Here is a 6,327-nt window from a genome sequence, read left to right as displayed (position 1 = left end):
TTATGATCAGTCAGTCCGGGAGCGGAACACTCATTCACATGGTCGTGAAGAAACGGTACGCCAAACAGGGGGGAGGGGACGAGGGACTAGAATTTTAAAACGTCTGCAAACCGTGTCAAACATTCCGGCGCACGATTTTTCTCTCCGATTGGTGCCTCTTGCTTTCTTTCCTTCGTTCGATTTTCGGGTTTCACTTCATCTGCTCATCTCGTTCTGCTCATCCCGAGGCAGTAAAGGGTTGGTCTTCGCTTAACCAACTCGGAGACTCAATATTTGAATTAATATTCCCGACAGCCCACCCAGCCGGAACAAATCGACTTCAGCTCGGAGTAATAATTTATAGGTTGTGCTACGCTGTAATTTTCCACTGCCAGCTGGTTGGCTTTTGGGTAAAGTAATAATATTCCATATTTCTACCTACCGGAAGCGCACAACGCGCCCGCTTACGCATCGGTTATTACTTTCTTTTCCACCAATTGTTATCCGGACCGCAGGAAATGGCAACGGGACGGATGGAATCTGTGCCACACTAGAACGAGCCGGTGTCCGGACAATGGGTGCCCCGGCCGAGAAAGGACCGCGTACCAATTGGGCGTAAAGACTACCGTTAAACATTGCCTAATCGGGGTGGTATCGGGAGGCTCAAATTAACACATCAACATTGTGGAACATTAGTACGTAACCATGTGTGAACAGCCGAAGCTCGGCGCGAAACGGCCGCAGTCCAAAGGCCAAGATGCAACGCTGCAACGGGGCATAGATATTAGAAGAAAAAAAAATCGAACATCTCCACGCCAAACCTATGTGTGGGGATCGGAAATTTCAGGAAAACAAAAAACCAACAGCATCGAGCTGCCGATGAAAACCAGCGACTGACTGGTTGAAGGATGTGGGTTATAAAAAGAGACGATGAGCGTCGCGTGACATTAATTTCGGAGGTCAGGATCTTCTGAGGGCCTAATCAGCTCATCGCGATGGCTAAATCCGAGAAGCTACTTCGCTGTTTTGAATTTTATATTGCACGTTTAAAATGTAGGTTTGAAAAATGTTTCACAATAAAACGCTGTATGTAGTGCTAATTTATTTTACATCAATTAATTATATCACGCGTATTTCGACAAAATTTCAATGATGGTAGCAGGATGGGGAAGTCAAGTTATGGTAATATGTTTTGTTTCGCCTGCAAACAGAATTTTAAACTTTGCGATGAAAATACAAACATTTTCAATATACTTTTGTGCTTAGAATATTGAGCGTTGCAAAAATAACATTGATAATAAAAGGTGCAGAGTTTTATTTAATGATTTGCATCATGCCCAATTAAATTCTTAGCACATAAATAATCAACGAAAGAAGAAAAAGCTGTATTTTGATAAAGATTTGGCCTTACGTTACCAAACTAAAATTTATAATGATGGAATATTTAATAGTGTAAACAAAATTTAAATGATTTAATAACCATGTATTACGTGTAAGTGAAAACGTTAAACATTCGATGTTTAATGTTGTTGCTGAATAACTTCCGATTAAATAATTTTTTAAAATGTTACCATTTAGAACATATTTAAAACACAGTATGTGTTTAAACATATTCACAATTTCTGTTAAAATAAAAACAAAATAAAGTATTTCAGTCGTTGTACTGATGTCATCCAAAAACCTTGACGATTCACTTAAGCTCGCATCGCAAAGCTTTCCTGAGCATTCGAAAGCTTTGCTGAGGGCCGTTCCCGATGCCAGAGTTGTAATATTCAAACGACAAACCTTCGAGTAATGTACTTCTGCCCTGTAAAGCTCAACAGTGAGGCGAAAGAAACTACAAACCGCCAAGCTTTCGCGCCGTCGGGCTTTACGCTGTTTACGTATCGCGCGATCGCAACACACCAACACCGTAAGTATGCAAGTTGATTCGAAGGAAGGGCGAGCTAAGGGAAAAATGTGGGAGAATGGCAAAGACCTTGCGGGTAACGAAAGTAAGAATAGACGCTCGGATGACGGGAAGCTTTGCTGCTGACACTGAATAATTGATCAGCGATCGCTGACTTGTCAGCACTTGAGCTTGGAGCACTTTAAAGAAAGCGCACTTGAACTTTGCTGCCGGAGAGGAATAGGGTAGAAGCACTTCCGATCAAGGGAACGTCGGATTCCGTTACCGGAACGATATGGATTACTTTATTGCTCACGATTTCTTCCCTTAACCCTTAAGTGCACTCGACGCAAATAATTAAGTGTACGATACACTTAGTTTTTAATACAATTGTATCACTTAGTTACAATACAGTCACGAGCAATTGCTCTATCTTAAGTTCCATTGATTGAACATTTTGTTCTTTCATCAGAAACATCTTTCAAATGCTCATGAACTTTGCGATTGAAAAACAAAAATAACAACATTTCCTTTCTATAAACAGCATGCTCGTTGTCAAAGCTATGCATAAAAGGGTTAGTGATTCTTAATCTTGAGCATGGTAATTAATATTTATCGATAGAGCAAGAGATAAAGCAAAGTGCTACATAAACATGTCAGCATGAAGCAAACACGATCGTCAATCGTTCCACACATGTACATATTGTTTTTTATTTTTCTTTGGCCCACATTTAACTGTGTCACAACAATGTCGATGTAACATTCTGCGAGCGATTCTACTAACACCTATGGCTAATGGCCGGATGTAAGGTAGTTCCGTGCAAAGTTGAACGCACCAAGAAACATAATATCAAAGTTAAGGTTGCCTAGAATTGAGGGTGCAGTTGATGTTTTTATTTGAACTGATTCTTTAGTATCCTATTTTGTATTACTTTTTATGATAAGTTTAGTGATACATTTCGTTTTGTGTTAGTTGTGCTTCTTCTGTCACTACCAGCAGTAAAATTAAATCAAATCATTCTGAAATTCGCTTATTTGATATGAATTATGACGGTTCGTACTTCCATTTGTAAAGAAAACCAATTTATAACAGATAAATAAAATAAATCTAATAGACAAAAGAAGAAAAAAATTAAAGTTAAAATATTTAATTGTTTCAATGTGACGAACTGGTGAGAATTCAAACTGATAAGGTTGTAAACAAATCAATATGTTTGTTTTGTCAACTTATGTTACAATAGAACGACAAAACGTAGAAAATAATGCTTTTGAACATTTTAAAGACCCTTTTTTTGATTGATAAAGTGCTATTATTTAATAGAGATTTAATCTTTCTATTTAATTTCATTACTAAACGCTATAGCTTGTATCAAAATTAATTTTTGAGAGGTACTTGGTTTCTTTGAGATGCAGGATTAAATCGTTTTACGTGAAACAAGATGTTTTTCTTACGATTGTTATTTATCAAGTGTTGCTTTATTTTAGATAATGGTTGAAATGTGGTAACTAATTTCACGAGATAGACGGAATCAAATAGTTTGATTGTTAGATAAACTCATGATCAAAGAGCTATTTTCACTAATGAGTTTGATAAGCTTGTTTAAAATACTACAAACAGCTCTTCAAAGGAGGAAAACCAGTTAAATTTGCTCAAGAATGGTATAGGACTTTAGGCCTCCAACCTCTGAAAAGTATCTAGTGAAAATGATTACTATATTTTCGAAGAATGAAATAATAAAAAAATATATTATAATATAAATAATAAATATAAAATAATAAATAAATAAAACCACTCTCCGGCATTCCCAATCCTATGAGGCAAGAGGTGGAACCCAACATCATCATCATCATCGTCTGCTGAAGTTTTCCGTAAACAAGAAAACAAATGCAATCATGATGGGAAACCCAGAACGTACGACAGTCAGCTCTAGATTCCGCATTTAAGCTGCGCTGTCGTCCGCCGGAGATGAACGCGTCATTCGTCGCGCGAGATGGAAAAGTACTGGCGCATTGTGAAGTGCAGTGCTCGGGAAAGGCGCGTTCACACCGACTTCTGAGTAATGGAGGGGTTACTTTTCCAATTCTCAACCGGCCGCACGGTTTGACGGTTTCCAAACGGAAGCGCACACAGTTTTTCCGGTATCGCCTGGCCGGCGGGATTCCCCTGAGTCACCTCGCGAAGATCGCGTTTCGTAATCGGGTTTGCGGTAGAAGCTAAGCTAGGTAGAAGTCGCGCATGAATAAGCATTATTTGCATTTGCGTATCAGTGGATATCACCCACGCTCTTTGGCGGTTCCATTTGTCATTTGCGGACGACTATGACTCGCTCTAACCCCTAAGGATACGCTTGACGTTTACCTTACTGATTCCTAACCTTCCTGTTTCGATAAAATGTTTTCTCTGCAACCCAATCCGCGTTGGTTTGATTGTGCGCAGCGATGACTGTGGCGATGACTATGGCATTGATGTGGTAGCGTCACGACACCTGCACGATTTAATGAGCATCGATTAATCCTCCAAGGGACGCCGGACCAACGGTCGAGAGAACGAGAGCCTGAGTCAGGTGGATCGCGCAGGTTCCCGGTTAGGATCGAATCGTCCAAGTGACACTGCGTAAACGCACGGTGACCTCCGATGGTGCATTCTAGCAATTAGCTAACGAGCCTCGCGCGCGCTTCTAACTGTCTCGCGCACCGGAGTATACCGCAAGAAGCAACGACTAACCCACATACGTCGCAGGTACTGGCGTATAGCAGTACAAAAAGGCTCGCACTCGCCTGGCAATGGAGTGCGAGACGAATTCAAGTGCGGTTGTTGCACCGCGTGCCGGTGTCGCTCGTCTTGTCCGTGCTTGATATCTCGATACCGATCCGGTGACGGTGTAGGAGTCGAAGGGTGGACGAATCGGACCGACCAGTCGACCAGACGCCCGCCAGACAAACAACACCACGGAGAACACCCACCACTAGCGGAGCAGCGCGGTCTAGGACGGAAGGAGGATCATCCAGTACGAGGCGGTGTCAGCAGTCCCGGTGCAGTATCCGGATGTCCAGCCGGGACCGGCCTCGACCCCAGACTAATTGCCGTCCGAGTCGCGTCGTCCGCTAGTTCACCGTTCACCCTGAAAGTGTGATATTAATTTCGTCTAATAGCCGCGGGCCATTCGAGCGGGTTCGTTCCTTCGGTGCGATGGTCAATTCCTGGCCTCCGGTCCTTCGCAGGGCTATCCTTTTCCCCATCAACACCCTCGCTCGTGGTGTACGGTGTCGTCGTCTTGCAGCACGTGATACCCGTCGGTGCAAGCATCAAGACGCGTCCAGCACCGGAGTCTTGCCGTTTTGCTCCTCACAGTGGTGTTCATAGCAGTAGTAGTGGCGCTGCTAGTAGACGACCTCGGTCGGCCATCGCCGGCCGAGTGCGTAATAACGGCGCAATGGGCAATGCACTGCTCCCGCGCACTTCTGGTGGAAGTGCTCGAATGATCGACAGTTTGCCGTTCTTTTCGCCCTTCCCTTCCACCCGGGGCCGGTAATTGCTGCCCTGCCGGACACTGGTTGACACTGGAACGCGGCGACGTTGGTGAGTGTGGTGGCGACTCACGCACGGCCGCACGAACCAACGCGTAGATGTTTACCGATTCACGCGCCTTCGACGATCTTCGACTTCACTGTTGCTTTGACAACTTGCACGGAGTGGATATAAGTGGCTCTCGAGATGAAAGTTTATAATGCATTTTAAATTGCAACTGAATTTAAAATTTGTACATACTGAAAAGGAACTTGAATTATTTGATGACATCGTTATGAATTGAAAAGCATCAGCAAGAGAGTATGAAGGAGTTTCGTGGATCAAATCTCAGAAAGACATAAGTAAAAAAGAATTTCTGCACTTGAAGTGATTGAACATATGTAAAAAATAAATTTTGGCTTCTTCTTATGTTTATGCTCATCTGTTATTTATTTGTTAATGGTCTATTAATTTATGGAGCACTGTCTCACTTAATTTCCAAATCTGAACCACACGCTTTGCTTGAAGAATAGTTTCAGATAAGAAGTTTATTGAAGCAAACATTACAGTATGATAACAAATACTGTTAACTTAACTCTTAACAATAGCCTTTTTCAATTTTATGCAAAAATTTTCGTCGTTCAAAAATAATTTGTCTGCAGAAATTTTCTTAATTTCTCACAAAATTGTTAAAAGTTTTACACACTCTCAGTGCTAGCAAACGGTAGGTCCTATTTTGTTTTTTTTTATAAAACCCTACTCGTGTTCAGAAGGTTTAAATAGGTAACCCAGTGTCTCATATTCAGGAATAAATTGAACTTTGAGGAATAAATGTTGAGTGTTATTGCTAAAAATAAGCCTCGCTGGCTTGCACAAAATGTCAAACTCATAAATATTTATTCCACATGACAACTACTTGAAACTCGTCGTGGGGGAGGAATAGTATTCTCTC

This window comes from Anopheles ziemanni, chromosome 3 (assembly GCF_943734765.1).
Source record: "Anopheles ziemanni chromosome 3, idAnoZiCoDA_A2_x.2, whole genome shotgun sequence".
NCBI classification, from domain to species: domain Eukaryota; kingdom Metazoa; phylum Arthropoda; class Insecta; order Diptera; family Culicidae; genus Anopheles; species Anopheles ziemanni.
This window is presented reverse-complemented; position numbering follows the sequence as displayed.